This window comes from Lampetra fluviatilis, chromosome 59 (genome assembly GCF_964198595.1).
Source record: "Lampetra fluviatilis chromosome 59, kcLamFluv1.1, whole genome shotgun sequence".
NCBI classification, from domain to species: Eukaryota; Metazoa; Chordata; class Hyperoartia; order Petromyzontiformes; family Petromyzontidae; genus Lampetra; species Lampetra fluviatilis.
Window position 1 is genome coordinate 6,118,387 of NC_136333.1, and position 16,928 is coordinate 6,135,314.

Here is a 16,928-nt window from a genome sequence, read left to right on the forward strand (position 1 = left end):
TATGAACCCGGCGATCCAGGTTCGATTCCCGCTCACGGCCAACACCAGTGACGATTATCCGAACCGGTCCTGGGCCTCCCCTAGGTCGACTCAGCCTCAAATGAGTACCTGGTGCGGTGTGTAAACATCGCCACTGGGGAGACAAAGGCGGTCGGGCGTGGTGTTGGCCACCCACCCCCTCGTGTGCCGCGCCGGCCTTCATAGGTGCTCGCAAACAACACTTGCCCCTACAGTCTGTTAAGGCTACACGGGGGATCTGTATCTTTGTCTTTTGTGTGTGTGTGTATATATAAAGTCCCAGACAGGCGAGCAGCGAGTCGTGTAATCCGGCATGCCCCCAGCACCACCACGTAACCCCCCTCTCCTCCCCCCCCCTCCTTCCCCGCCCGCCCCAAGCAGCGATTGTTTGGCTGGGAGAGGGAGCAGGGGATAAATGGGTCTGACACGGCCGAGATAAAGCTGCTGCTGCAGCAGTAGCAGCAGCAGTAGCAGCAGCAGCAACAGCAGCGTGAGCAGCGGCAGTGACATCTGAGTTGGGGGTGGGGTGGTGGCTACTTTACAACAGACGATAACCGGCACATGTCGACGAGAGAACGACTTCGTGGTCATCGAGGTTGAGACAGCTTCTCACGCCGATCCGTTAACCCCCCCGCCCCGGCCCACCACACACACGTTCAAGTTCATGTATTAAGTATAGAGAGCCCTGTGAGCCATTCGGCTCTTGAATCGGGTGCAACCGCAACAAACAAACAACATGAACAAAAACATCTTAAAGTGAATATGTGACTGAGTGCAAACAGAAAATCCAAGAAAAGACAGCGAAAGATTGCAGAAAAAAACACCGTGTACACCAACGCTGCGTGCAAAAATCCCAGTGGGATGCAAGTCGAACTACAACAACAACACGTAATGGATCAACGACGCTCACAGCTCAGATTTCCTTGGAGGCTCCACCGGGACACACGGACAACTGTCAGCCCCCGCCAGCTTCTTGCGTTGTGGCCGAAACGTCGTGAGAATTTTTTTCTTATGTTTTATTTTTATTATTTTATTACTTCCCTTCTACGTGACTTTACCGAAAGAACCAAGAAGAAGAAAAATCACGACGTTTCGGAGGCAACACAAGCTTACGTCTTCAGTTGGAACCGTCACAGCAACGACTGCTGCATCAAGTAAGATAAATTCCACGAAATCAGTCCTTGTATATATACTGGTTGAGGGTGGGAGGAGCCATTGTGAGGTTCGGTGCGGCTGAAGCACGCTGCTAGGAATGAGCCTTTGTTGTGTAGACTCGTTGAAATGGGAGGTTCCAAGAGTTGTTAGGGTGCGGCTGATGTAAAGGTGCGGTTGCTTTTATTTTACTTTTATTAATTTAAATTTTTTTACCTACGTGACTTTACCGAAAAAAACCTAAGAATATGAATCCTTGCAGTCACGAAAGCTTCAAATCTAGAAATGATGATGATGATGATGATGCCACTTCGATGATCAGCTATCGTCACGTGTGGCCAAGTCTCCTCTGAACCGCTGCTGGTGATTTCATGGATCCTTCTCCGGATTTGCCCTCCACATTTGGAAACGTGTGTGTGTGGATTATCGGGCTACTACTGTGAATTCCCACGTGTGGTGATGATGATGATGATATAAGACACTTTGATGAGCCATCATCTTTCGATTTAAAGCTTTCGTGACTGCAGGGTTACATCTTCTTGGTTCTTTCGGTAAAGTCACGTAGAAGGGAAATAATAAAATAATAAAAATAAAACATAATAAAAAAATCTCACGACGTTTCGGCCACAACGCAAGCAGCCGTCCTCATGTGGCTGCTTCCCTTCTACGTGACTTTACCGAAAGAACCAAGACGATGAGCCATCATCTGTGTTTTTGCTGAACTTCTTTTGCACCCCACGTAGCAAACCGTGCTCATCCGGGCGTGCGGGGGAATGACAACAACGCCTCTGAACACAATCCAAAAGCTCACGGTTGGGCTTTACCTGGTAGAGAAAATTGTTCAGCAATATCCAGAGTTGGCTGTTGCCTGATGATGCTCGTTGCAATTACTCGAATCGTAAATGTTGCTGTGGGTTAACTCTCCAACACACCGGTGTGCTGTACTAGTAACGAATTATTCTTAGGTTCTTTCGGTAAAGTCACGTAGGTAATTTTTTTTAATTAATAAAAGTAAAATATAACAAAGGCTCAGTTCTTTGTTATGTAGACTAGCCGTAGTCTCAAGCCGCACCTTACCATAATAATAAAAAGTGGGCCGTTCCTGGCCCATCCCCCCCCTCAACCAGTATATATACGGGGTAGTATCTCTTGGAATCTCATTTACTTGATACAGCAAGCGTGCTGTGACGGTTCCACCTGAAGACGGAAGCTTGTGTTGCCTCCAAAACGTCGCGAGTTTTATTTTATTTTTTATTTTACTTTTATTAATTTTTTTTTTACCTACGTGACTTTACCGAAATAACCTAAGAATATGAATACTTGCAGTCACGAAAGCTTAAAATCTAGAATTAGTAACGAATTGGCCACGTTCTGTTTACGTGACAAACCTTACTAATTGGCTGTGTCGGGTGGTGGCGGGTTTTAACGACACCTGTTCATACTCACGCGATCCAACCCAAACAAAAAAAACAACAACTCTATTACGGATAATGTTGGTCGCGAAGACCCTGCTACGTGTTACACGGAGTTCATCAATAGTTTAGGTCTCATCTTCTTGGTTCTTTCGGTAAAGTCACGTAGAAGGGAAATAATAAAATAATAAAAATTAAACATAAAAATAACAATTCTCACGACGTTTCGTGAGAATTAGACGCTGTCTTTCCGACAGCCCTGTTCTTCACCTGAGGACGGCTGCTTGCGTTGTGGCCGAAACGTCGTGAGAATTACATGTTTTATTTGTATTATTTTATTATTTCCCTTCTACGTGACTTTACCGAAAGAACCAAGAAGATGAATCCCTGCAGTCACGAAAGATTTAAATCGAAGTTTAGGTCTCGTTGGAGACTAACATGTCCTACTCTCCACCTCGCATATTTACCGCAGCTCAGTTCCGTGGGTGCACGAGCTGTACGCTAAGCGCTGAAAGCTTCGATTGACCCGAGTGAGTGAAGACCCAATGTTGACGCGCACACAGACGCGGAGCTCACAACGCACACAGTCAACATTGGATGCGACTGACAATCGCCCTGTTTGCACTGCCAATGCGAAAAGTGCCAGCACATTATCCTTTGGATAAGGCGAAGGAATTGCATTTTATGTTTCCGATAAATATATATGATAATTGTTTTTTGAGCCTTTTATCTGGCAACAAAACTGACACCTTTTTTACGAGGAGTCATGTTTGCATAGACCACAATACCTGCAGTCATAATGCAAACAAAAACATAACTCTGATAATGTATGCACTGTCCTTGAAGTTGATTGGTCCACACCCGAGACACCTTTCCTTCGAGCCTAGTCTCACATGGTTTGGACCAGATGCAGGTATTGTCAGTTTTGTTGCCAGATAAAAGGGTAAAAAAACAATTATCATTTTTTTTACTGGCAAACGAGGTTCCAATGGGATAAATATATATTCACAGCGCAAAGATAAATTTCGATTTAAAGCTTTCGTGACTACAGGGATTCATCTTCTTGGTTCTTTCGGTAAAGTCACGTAGAAGGGAAATAATAAAGTAATAAAAATAAAACATAATAAAAATTTTTTATTTTTTTTATTTCCCTTCTACGTGACTTTACCGAAAGAACCAAGAAAGCGCAAAGATAGTTCAATCTGGTAAAGCCACGTGAGATGGAACATATCTACGATTTCTATTTTTACCAGGTGAGGCCCACTGAGCTATGTAACTGTTTTTCAGAAGCGACCTGGCCACAAATGATAGCCCAACGAAGTGGCTTGTCGCTTCCAAATCTCTGGCAGTCAAATTCTCTAAACGCGTGATGTTGTTTCTAAACGTGGAGGGACAGACCGGACCACCCGGAGAAAAAAAAATCCACGCGACCACGGGGAGAACATGCAAACTCAAAATATAAAGACGTTAGGGTCGGGATCAAACCCGCGACCTCCTGTGTACCAGGCGAGGTAGTTAACATCTCCTAGCCACCGTGATGATGATGATGAGAGTGAGGTACGCAAACTCCAAATATACAGCAGGCATCAGGGTCGGGATCGAACCCAGGACCTCCTGTATACCTGGCGAGGTAGTTAACATCTCTTAGCCACCGTGATGATGATGATGATGATGAAAAGAGAGGCACGCAAACTCCAAATATACAGCGGGCGTCAGGGTTGGGATCGAACCCACAACCTCCTGTATACCAGGCGAGGTAGTTAACATCTCCTAGCCACCGTGATGATGATGATGATGAGAGAGAGAGAGGCACGCACATTCCAAATATACAGCAGCAGTAGTCAGAGTCATGATCGAACCCACGACCTCTTGTAGACCAGGCGAGGTAGTTAACATCTCATAGCCACCACGGCAAAGCCCACAACGACTGACCCACATGTGTCATGAAGCATCAACAAACGTTCAACACATTAATTGCCCCAGCAACTCAAAATTGTTCACATCACATCTCATCTCAAACATTCCCAGCTGTGTATTTATTTTTTATCCTAGGGGACCTCCCGGCGAAAGCTGTCCCAGTGCGGCGCAGGGTGACGCAGTGTTGGCATGCAAACACTCCTATTGATTATTGCTCTGTTTCTTGGTCTATCTGTGTGTGTTTGTGTTTGTACGTACTTCTGTGTATGTGGGGAGCGGTGGCCGTAACGGTCACGGATGTGCACTTCGAATCCGGAGACCCGAGTTCGATTCCCGTACACGACCAACACCGGTGACGATCTGGGCCTCCCGTAGGTCGATTCAGCCTCAAATGAGTACCAGGTGCGATGTGTAACCAACGGCCTTTATGGGTGCTACTCAATAAAAGCAATTTTCACCTAAAAGTCTTTTGAGGCCATATATATTGTTGTTGCTGTTGTTGTTTCAATTGTCCCTACGTAGCCGCAGAAACACCGGTTGCCAATGTTGCATTAATTCTAGATTTGAAGCTTTCGTGACTGCAAGGATTCATATTCTTAGGTTTTTTCGGTAAAGTCACGTAGGTAAAACATTACAATTAATAAAAGTAAAATAAAATAAAATCACGACGTTTCGGAGGCAACACAAGCTTCCGTCTTCAGGTGGAACCGTCACAGCCACGACAGCTGTATCCAGTAAATGCGAGATTGCAAGAGCTACCACTCCGTATATATAATGGTTGGAGAGGGGGAAGGGCCAAGTACGGCACACTTTTATTAATATGGTAAAGGTGAGGCTTAAGAGGCTGAGCCTTTGTTATGGAGAGGTACGGTTTGTGACTAAGCCTGGCCTACATAACAATAGTGTGAAAAAAGAAACAAACTAAACATGGTAAAACAATGTTGCATTGTTATCGAAACGTCTAAGTGTTATTTGAACGGCAAAAATATATATTCGGAATTGCACATTGATTTCATGCGCGGTTTATTACAGGGTGCATACGCTCTGTGTGACCCTTATATTAACTGCAATTAAAAAACATGGTACTGGCCTGGATATAATTATACATCGTCCCAACCCCACCCCCCTCGCCGTTCAGTTAATACATATCTCTCCTCTCTTGATTAATTCCCCAGTAAAAGAAAATAATATATTGGTGCAGTGGTCTCAGTACATTTGGTGGAAATAAAAAAATAAACCGTTACGCAAGTAATGACGCGCGCGATAACGGCTCAGATTTATGATTTCAGTGGTCACCTTCTAATAGAACAAGCGATTGACGTGGGGGGGGGGGGGGGTGTGGGGGTTTGGGTCGTCCTGCCAACCAGTGGTGGAAATGGCACATTACCACGTTATTGATCGAGTTGGCATTAATCAGGTGAGCTGATTGCGTTGTCTGGAATTTGTTTTCACGTAATGCCCATGTCAGCATCGTCATCATCATCGTTATCACGAGATTTATCGTCAGCCATGGTCCATCGACTGCTGGATTAAAGCCTCCCACAAGCCGTCACTGTCACCATCAGCCATGGTCACTTCACTGCTGGATTAGGGATTAAGGTGTCCCACAAGCCGTCACTGTCACCATCAGCCATGGTCACATCACTGCTGGATTAAGGCATCCCCAACAAGCCATCGCTATCATCATCAGCCATGGTAAATATATTCCTCAATGGGAGCACTAAAGACTATTGTGTGTGTGTGGGGGGGGGGGGCTATCCGTGTTCATGTGCCGCCAGTTGGTTTGGTCAAGGTCGCTGCCAGGTTCCCCGCATCATGAGATTGCATCGATGAGGGGGAGAAAATAATCGACGCGGTGCTGAGTGTGGCATCCACGTGTGTGCTCTCGACGCGAGGAATAACACAGAGGGAGCCAGAGAGAGAGAGTGTGAGAGAGACAGAGAGAGACAGAGAGAGCCAGAGAGAGAGACAGAGAGAGACAGAGAGAACCAGGGAGAGAGACAGTGGGAGCCAGAGAGAGACAGGGAGAGAGCGAGAGATAGAGAGAGAGAGAGCCAGACAAAGCGATAATCAAAAAGAGAGAGAGAGCCAGAGAGAGAGAGAGAGAGACAGACTAAGGAGAGAGTGAGAGATAGTGAGAGAGCCAGAAAGAGAGAGATAGTGAGAGAGATAGAGTGAGAGCCAGAGAGAGAGAGCCAGGGAAATAATTTGCATAGCATCCTTGCGTAGTGGCCATGCTAATCGCCTTCGTGTCGTTCCAATTTGAGTATATGTACTGTCGGAGCAAGCGAGAGAGAGAGCCAGAGAGAGAGAGACAGAGAGAGAGAGAGAGAGGGTGAGAGCCAGCATCTTTATTAAATCCTGGGAGAAATCCGATGAGCTATGAAGCCCTTTTGTTACACAGATGTTCAGCGAGCGAGTGCACGATAACTCTCGTATCCTCACGCCCCCATCCTCGGCATGTAATTTCATCACTTGCCGTGAACTGAGGTCAGTTCTTCAAGGGCAGTATTTATTTTTACGGAGCGGGGGGGGGGCTGTAGCTGGGGGGGGGGGGGGTGTTGAAAATAATTTTCAGGAAGTCTGTAACCCGCCAGATTGGCCAGCAAATTACCGCACCGCATTCTGTTGGCTTGGTGCAGATTTGTTACAGCAGCAGCAGCAACAACAATAACAACAACAACAACAAAAGCCGGTCGGTATGGAGAATTGAAGGGAAGGTTATTTTGCATCACATGCACAAATCACGGTCAGAACTGTTGTAATAACGCAATTATATCGTCATTACGATAGCACAATTATTTATCGGTTGAACAACGTATGCTTTCCGCGGCCAATGCTTCGATTTTAAAGGTTGTAAGCGTTGCTCTCCAACAAAGGGCTTCTATTCATCAATAATGTAGGTGGGTTTTTTTTTTGGGGGGGGGTCAGATTCGCTAAATATAAAGCCACAACATGTACAGCAATGTGCTCTCCAACACACCGGTTAGTGCTGTACTAGTATACTACACTATACACTACAATATACACTACACTATACACTACACTACTATATACTACACTATACACTACACTACTATACACTACACTATACACTACACTACTATACACTACACTATACACTACACTATACACTACACTATACATTACACTATACACTACACTATACACTACACGACTATACACAATACACTACACTACTACACACTACACTATACACTACACTATACACTACACTATACACTACACGACTATACACAATACACTGCACTACTATACACTACACTATACACTACACTATACATTACACTATACACTACACTATACACTACACGACTATACACAATACACTACACTACTATACACTACACTATACACTACACTATGCACTACACTATACACTACACTATACACTACACTATACACTACACTATACACTACACTATACACTACACTATACACAATACACTACACTACTATACACTACACTACACACTAGTGCTGTACTAGTGACGAATTGGCCATGTTCTGTTTACGTGACAATTCTTACTAGTTGACTGTGTCGGGTGGTGTCGGGTTTAACGACACATTGATATATTTACGCCCTCTAACCCAACAAAAAAAACGATATTATGGGCAATTTAACACGGAGGCTTTCGCCACCGACATTTGAGTCTGCTTTATGGATTGTGGGCAATTATTTATTCTTTTATTTATTTGTACGAGCAGAGAAGCCGTGGGTCTTTGCTCTGCAATGGGGAAATTAAGCGATGGCTGTCATTTCGACGATGTTCTCACGATTCCCCTCTACTCGGAACATGTTTAAAGTAGTCAGTTTTTTTCAAGTGATAATACAGGGTGCTTAGAAAAATGCTTACACTGAGATAGGACTATCTTTTTTTAGTGGAAAAAGAACCGACAATACTACACTGAAACATGATGATAATTTTTCTTATAAGCTTTCGTGACTGCAGGGATTCATATTCTTGGTTCTTTCGGTAAAGTCACGTAGAAGGGAAATAATGAAATAATACAAATATAAAACAATACAATTATCACGACGTTTCGACTGCAACACAAGCAGTCGTCATCAGGTGTGAAATCCACAGCAAGAAAATTTGAGAAAAGTGGCGTTTTTTTCTTGACGTCAGCACCACGGACAGCGATTTGGGAGTTGGCCAGATGGGCGAGTCCAACTTTGTTCGGAAAAGAGGAGGGGGGGGGGGGGAGCAGAAAATGGAATGCGGTCTGAAAGTCACCGTAAGCGTAAAAACAATCAATTAAGACCCGAAATGGTTGATCAAATCCTTCCAATGATTGCTAAGCCAGAATCCATCTTCTCGGAAGGAAGAGCGTTCCAGACGGCCTCAAAAGCCCATCACGGTGAATCGTGAGTAAACTTGCCCACGGCTGGTGCCAGCGGTGTCAAGTTCGACCCTCTGTGGGCACCCAGTTGTGAAAGTCGCCATCCAGCAGTGGATCGCCCGTGGCTCATGATGATTGCGACGACTACGATGATTGCGATGATACTGAAAAACAAAACAACACGTGCAGTCCATCACAGAAAACACTGGTCAACACACTTTTTCTGGCATAAGGTATTCCAACGGTTTTAAGGTAATTTTGGGGTGCTGATTCCAAATCTGGCATCAGTTTTTGTCTATCACATCAGGTTTTTGAGATATGAAATATTGGATTTTCAATAAAATATTTGGATTTTCAATAAAATATTAAATAAATATGGATATGTACATTAAATGATATTATAAACACACTATCCTAAAAATACAGCACTATATTTTAACACTAAAGCAATCACTGACTCGCAAACAACTTGCAATCATAAGTGACAGAGTTAATTTCCGGTAAAATCTATGAAAATGGGGTATGCCGATAGCATAAAAATAAGATGTGATAGAGCAAATCTGAGATCAGATTTGGAATCAGCACCCTGAAATTAGTCTAAAACAGCTGCAAAAGTCCAGGCCAGAATTTATATTTATTTTTTTGTTGACCAGGGTAATGCATGCGTGCATTCATGCACACATACGATGAGATGATTTGGGTTCTCACTATGAGCAGACAGCCGTGATTTCACCGAGATTCCTAAGCGAATATGAACTGCTGTGTACAAACAAACAAATGCAATTAAACAACAGCTATTGACAACATTTACGCCTCTTTTGTTTCCCTGCGAAAATTGTAAAAAAAATAAAAAAATTCAATTTGCAGATTTGATTTTTGTTGTTGTTGTTTCAAATGTTATATATGCAACGGGCTTTGAGACCACGTGGCACTCTAAGCGCGCTATAAATGCTAATGCCTTATCCCTTCACGTGCAGGAAACACGCTGGCGTTGAAATTACGTCGAAGACGTCAAATTCATTGGCATCGGGTTGCCATTCCAACGGCGCGTGCCAAATACGACGACAATCCGCCAGCATATATTTTTTGTTGTTGTTGTTGTTGTCATTTTGTTATTATTTGTGTTGTTGTTGTAATTATTATTGTTATTATTTTTGTTGTTATTTTTGTTGTTGTTGTTATTATTGTTGTTACTATTGTTGTTATTGTTGTTATTATTGTTGATATTTTTGTTGTAATTTTGTTGTTGTTATTTTGTTATTATTTTTGTTGTTATTGTTGTTATTATTTTTGTTGTTATTGTTGTTATTATTTTTTGCAATTTTTTTATTTCTAGATTTGTACACGAAGCCATACAAATATCCAAACACAGACATAATTTCAACCGTGATGATGGTTACAAACTGAGTAATCATTGGAAAGATGTGATTAACCATGCAAAAAAAGATTTAACTACACTTATTTGACCAATCTTATTTATTATTTGACAGACAACTATTACAGGTTTACCATGTTTACCATGTTTACCATGTTTAGTTGTCACAAACCATAACAAAGGCTCACCCTCTTAAGCCTCACCTTACCATATTAATAAAAAGTGTGCTGTACTTGGCCCTTTCCCCCCTCTCCAACCATTATATAAACGGAGTGGTAGCTCTTGCAATTCCACCTGAAGACGGAAGCTTGCGTTGCCTCCGAAACGTCGTGATTTTTATTTTATTTTACTTTTATTAATTTTAATGTTTTTACCTACGTGACTTTACCGAAAAAAAACCTAAGAATATTTTTTAATAGTTTTTTTTATTGTTGTTATTATTTTTGTTGTTATTGTTGTTACTATTTTGTTGTTATTTTTGCTATTATTTTTTTATTGTTGTTGTTATTATTTTTGATATTATTTTAGTCGCTGTTTCGCGGGGCCCATCACACACAGCCCCACACTTTCCACCCGTTGTTTCACCCTCGCCCGATCAGATGGCTCACCTGCACTGGAATCGTGGCCCACGTATCCAGAATCAGAATCTTTGTTTTCAGACCGCCGGGGGAATCCGGTGATTTTCGAAGATCGCTTTTTTAAAAACCTTTGCCCCACACGATGTTCCAGTGATTGGGCGGGTCAGGGAGTTCTTCACGGCAACTCGTCCATCAACATCCGCTCAAGATGCGCGGCGTGACGGCGGGATGCTTCTTGTTGTTGCTGTTGTTGCTGCTGTTGTTGCTGTTGTTATTGTTGCTGTTGATGTTGTTGTTTTTGCTGCTGTTGTTGTTGCTGCTGTTGTTGTTGTCGCTGTTGTTGCTGTTGATGTTGTTGTTGTCGCTGCTGTTGTTGTTGTCACGTATATCGAAAAAAAAGATAATATTATTTATATTTTTGTTCACTTTATTTTAAATTATTTTTTTTATCTACGAGACTTTACCGAAAGAATATGAATTCCTGCAGTCACGAAAGTTTTAAGTCAAATTTTAAACCATCCCCATCCTACCAGACAAAGCCCACCGAGGTATTAACTTATTGCTCAAAAGCGACCTGGTCACGAATGAGAAATGGCTTATCATTTGGACATGTATAGCAGCAAAATAATCGAAATAGTCGAAACGCATGTTGTGGCTAAATGTGAAGGGGAATAAACCGGAGGACACGGGGGAACAATCCACACGACTACGGTGAGAGAGAGAGACACGCAAACTCCAAATCTACAGCAGCAGGCGTCAGGGTCTGGATCGAACCCACGACCTCTTGGGTACCAGGCGAGGTAGTTAACATCTCCTAGCCACCGTGATGATGATGATGAGAGAGAGAGACACGCAAACTCCAAATATACAGCAGACATCATGGTAGGGATCGAACCCCCGACCTCCTGCACACCAGGCGAGCAAAATAAAACATCTCACCACCGTGGCGCCCCTTAATAAATAAACAAATAAAGTATACAAGTTCAAATTGCATCATCAATTCCAAAGCTTTGGAAAGGCAGTAAATCAAGAGCTCAAAATGGTCCCAGACCACACCAAGACAAAAACGCAGCCCCTTAATAAAAAAAAAATTGGTGTAAGTGCGCGCGTGTATAACGACGAGTTGAGTTACAATTGCAACGCTCCAAATCTGTCACCTCTCACCTGCACGTGACACACTGTGCGGCTGCCAAACTCGCACCGGTAAATTAGACCAACCCCATCGCCACCCATCACTCCGACGATGCCTTCTCAGGCTCCCAATCCAATCCCAGATCAATTCCAAGATCGCGCTCGCAGCCTTCAAGGTCCCACGTTGACTTGCCCTGTCGTATTTTCTCCCTCTCACCTCGCTCTGCTCCCCTCCACGCACTCTCTCCTGCCTCTCCTCCTCTCATTTCACTCTACTCCCCTCCACGCACTCTCCTACCTCTCCCCTCTCATCTCACTCTACTCCCCTCCACGCACTCTCCTACCTCTCCCCTCTCACCCCACTCTACTCCCCTCCACGCACTCTCCCGCCTCTCTCTTCTCATCTCACTCTACTCCCCTCCTCGCACTCTCCTACCTCTCCCCTCTCATCTCACTCTACCCCCCTCCACGCACTCTCCTACCTCTCTCCTTTCATCTCACTCTACTCCCCTCCACGCTCTCTCCTGCCTCTCTCCTCTCATCTCACTCTACTCCCCTCCACGCACTCTCCTACCTCTCTCCTTTCATCTCACTCTACTCCCCTCCACGCTCTCTCCTGCCTCTCTCCTCTCATCTCACTCTACCCCCCTCCACGCTCTCTCCTGCCTCTCTCCTCTCATCTCACTCTACTCCCCTCCACGCACTCTCCTGCCTCTCTCCTTTCATCTCACTCTACTCCCCTCCACGCTCTCTCCTACCTCTCTCCTCTCATCTCACTCTACTCCCCTCCACGCAGGCTCCTGCCTCTCCCCTCTCATCTCACTTCTTCAGTAGAGTGAGATGAGAGTGGAGAGGTAGGAAAGCTCCATCTTCCCCCGAGACCGCCTCTCTCCCTCCCGGTTATCTCTCTTTGTGAAACATCAACTCACAAAGCTTCGGCACTGTGGTGGCGGTGGTGGTGGTGGTCGTGGTGGTGGTTGTGGTGGTGGTGGTGGTCGTGGTGGTAGTGGTGGTCGTGGTGGTGGTGGTGGTGGTGATCGTGGGTGTTCTTTCAGACGCCGCGTAAATCCCATTCGCGATGTTCCTGTTGTTGTTGTGAAATTTGTTGTTGTCGTCGTTGTTGTTTGTGAGAATTGCAGTTGATTAATCTTTCGCAAGCACGATGTGAGGTTAATGCAGGCGTGATGCCTTTGCAATGGGTGTCCATTTGCTGATTGGACATCTTAACACCTCCTCTGTTATTGCCAGAAAGGCACTAAAGCCTCTCATTTTTTCTTCCATCAAATCTCCCCGTGTTTCGTTTTACCCATAACCGATGAGCAAGGTTGGTTATGTATGAATGTATTTTGATCTTCTTTCACACCGTACGTAGCCAACCGTGCAATAATCTGAGGTGCAGTGTTGAGTCTATGGGTAGTGTTGAGTCTATTGGCAGTGTTGAGTCTATGGGCAGTGTTGAGTCTATGGGTAGTGTTGAGTCTATGGGCAGTGTTGAGCCTATGGGCAGTGTTGAGTCTATGGGCAGTGTTGAGTCTATGGGCAGTGTTGAGTCTATGGGCAGTGTTGAGTCTATGGGCAGTGTTGAGTCTATGGGCAGTGTTGAGTCTATGGGCAGTGTTGACTCTGTAGGCAGTGTTGAGTCTATGGGTAGTGTTGAGTCTATGGGTAGTGTTGAGTCTATTGGCAGTGTTGAGTCTATGGGCAGTGTTGAGTCTATGGGCAGTGTTGAGCCTATGGGCAGTGTTGAGTCTGTAGGTAGTGTTGAGTCTATGGGCAGTGTTGAGTCTATGGGCAGTGTTGAGTCTATGGGTAGTGTTGAGTCTATGGGCAGTGTTGAGTCTATGGGCAGTGTTGAGTCTATGGGCAGTGTTGAGTCTATGGGCAGTGTTGAGTCTATGGTCAGTGTTGAGCCTATGGGCAGTGTTGAGTCTGTAGGCAGTGTTGATTGAGTCTATAGGCAGTGTTGATTGAGCCTATAGGCAGTGTTGATTGAGTCTATGGGTAGTGTTAGTCTGTGTGCAAGTGTATGTATGCTGAACTTATTTCGCCTACCGTGCTTAATTGGCGGTGCGGCCGGGTGGAAATGGGGGGGGGTGAGTGAAGGACAACAAACTAAACGCACGAAGGAGTTCTAGAAACGAAACACGAAAAAAATAAGCAGCGACGTACGGTGCGAAAGAAGTCCAACAGCATCACTACGGCACACACACACGTACACACACACGCACACACACGCGCGCACACACACGCACGCACACACACACGCACACACACACGCTGTACACACACGCACGCACACACACGCACACACACGCACACACACGCACACAAGCACACACACACGCACACACACGCACACACACACACGCACACACACACACGCACAGACACACACACACGCACACACACACACACGCACACACACACACGCACACACACGCACACACACACACGCACACACACACACGCACACACACACGCAAACACACGCACACGCACACACACGCACGCACACACACGCACACACACACACGCACACACACACGCACACACACACACGTACACACACACGCACACACACACGCACACACGCAATGCTCTGCAGCAATTCACGGTACGCATCTAGGACAAGGGGGGGGGGGTGGTGGGTCGTGAAATTTGCGGCTTAGGCGGCACTTTGGAGTCCGCTGTTCCGTGATCGGTCTTTATTAAGTGGCCATCCAACGTCTCCCATTCACCCACCGCATTGCATCGAGACTCTTTAAATTGAGTAGTTTTCTCTCCCTCTCTCTCTCTTGCAACTGAATTCGATAAGGGGAAAAAATGCGTGGTTCCTCTTGTGAATTTGCTACGAGATGCCAATCCATGCGGTTGCACATGGCATGGGGAGGTGTTCATCCAGCAGTGGATCGCTCATGGCTGCAGCTGCTGCGGCTGCTAGAGAAGATCATTCGCTCTCGCGGGCACTTTCAGTTCAGTTTATTTTGGCGGAGCCCTGTGAGCTAAGAAGCTATTGAATCTGGTTTCATCAACAAAAGCATCGCTTCCCTGGCAGACGTAATCTATCATTAAAAGGTCGGCAGAAACATGGAAGTAAAAAGGAATACATAATGATGAAGAAGAAGAATGAAAAACATGGGAACAAATCACGCCGATGTAAGAGAAGGTGACACAATTATCTTTTAAATATTTTAAGCGAAGCGAGGATTATGATTGAAGAACGTAATCGCAAACACGCCGTCCAAAACGCACAACGGTGAAAAGAGTTTCCTCGGGTTCCGGTGATACGTGAGTGACACCTTAAGTTCTAGATTTGAAGCTTTCGTGACTGCAAGGATTCACATTCTTAGGTTTTTTCGGTAAAGTCGTGATTTTTATTTTTATTTTATTTTACTTTTATTAATTAAACATTTTTACCTACGTGACTTTACCGAAAAAAACCTAAGAATATGACACCTTAAGGTCACGGTGGTTCTCAACCGGTGGGTTCACGCGAACACGTGGCAATGTCCCAGGTACAGTGAGGGAAAAAAAGTATTTGATCCCCTGCTGATTTTGTACGTTTGCCCACTGACAAAGAAATGATCAGTCTATAATTTTAATGGTAGGTTTATTTGAACAGCGAGAGACAGAATAACAACAACAACAACATCCAGAAAAACGCATGTGTGCTCCTAATCTCAGCTCGTTACCTGTATGAAAGACACCTGGGAGCCAGAAATCTTTCTGATTGAGAGGGGGTCAAATACTTATTTCCCTAATTAAAATGCAAATCAATTTATAACATTTTTGACATGCGTTTTTATGGATTTTGTTGTTGTCATTCTGTCTCTCACTGTTCAAATAAACCTACCATTAAAATTATAGACTGATCATTTCTTTGTCAGTGGGCAAACGTACAAAATCAGCAGGGGATAAAATACTTTTTTCCCTCACTGTATGGTACGCTAATCAATGTTACATTGCTTATGGCTTTATTTTGGTGATTTCGAAAAGTTTTTTGGTTTGGCCATTATTGTTTGCTGTAGTACGGAGTTAGAATGATGGCTTTAATATAAGTTGACTTGTGATTGTTGTTGTTTGACTTGCATCCCACTGGGATTTTTGCACAGCGTTGGTGTACGGTGCTTTTGTTCTGGAAGACTTTGCAGTTTTTTCCTGGATGTTTTCTTGTTCATGTTTTTGTCTTTTAGTTTGTTGCGGTTGCACCCGATTCAAGAGCCGAATGGCTCACAGGGCTATATCAAATAAATGAAACTGAAATTGAATAGTGATTGATGAATGTTGTGAAAATGTTGCCATGCGTGAGAGTATATTGGTGAATTATCACGTTGTACGAATCTGCCAAATGTGACGTAACACCGATCGAATTTCGTAGGCGCGTTGTAACCTCGCAACGATCTAAAAGGCGCCTTTCTAAACTCGGTGGTCGTAAAAATTTCGACTTAAAACTTTCGTGACCGCAGGAATTCATATTCTTGGTTCTTTCGGTAAAGTCACGGAGATAGAATTAAAAAAAGAACAAAATTTAAATGGAATTAAAAAAATACTATTAAAATACCAAAAAGAAATGAAATTAAAATAATTTAGTATTTTTTATTTTGTATCTACGTGACTTTACCTAAAGAACCAAGAATATATATATCGTTGGTCGTACACAAATGTCGGGTTTCCGAGGGTAAGAAGCGAGCGTGAACGAAAAGCGTCACACGAATTTGCGGCGAGGTCAAACCGAACTTTGAGTTTATTTGTATTCGCTTGCGAGGGGGACACCTCACCCGGTTCAAATTTTAGACGTTCATCATTCCTAACCACACTCGTTTCTCGGAACCATTTGCGGGGGTCAGGGCAGGCAATGTGCTGGAGGGGGGGGGGTGAGAGGACACTCGCTTGAAACTAAATTCAACAAGGCGGGAGATGGGGGTGGTGGGGTGGTGGCCACGGACGTGTAGCCAACACAAATAAATGTCGAGCTCCATC

At 44.3% G+C, this 16,928-nt stretch overlaps 1 non-coding gene across 1 annotated transcript; it reads right to left on the reverse strand.

Annotated features, from left to right (window-relative positions):
• Nucleotides 1-6,682: 6,682 nt before the first annotated feature.
• Nucleotides 6,683-6,788, reverse strand: LOC144950893 (U6 spliceosomal RNA). Its single transcript, XR_013640425.1, has one exon. It is a non-coding gene; the product is annotated as a U6 spliceosomal RNA (small nuclear RNA).
• Nucleotides 6,789-16,928: the final 10,140 nt, after the last annotated feature.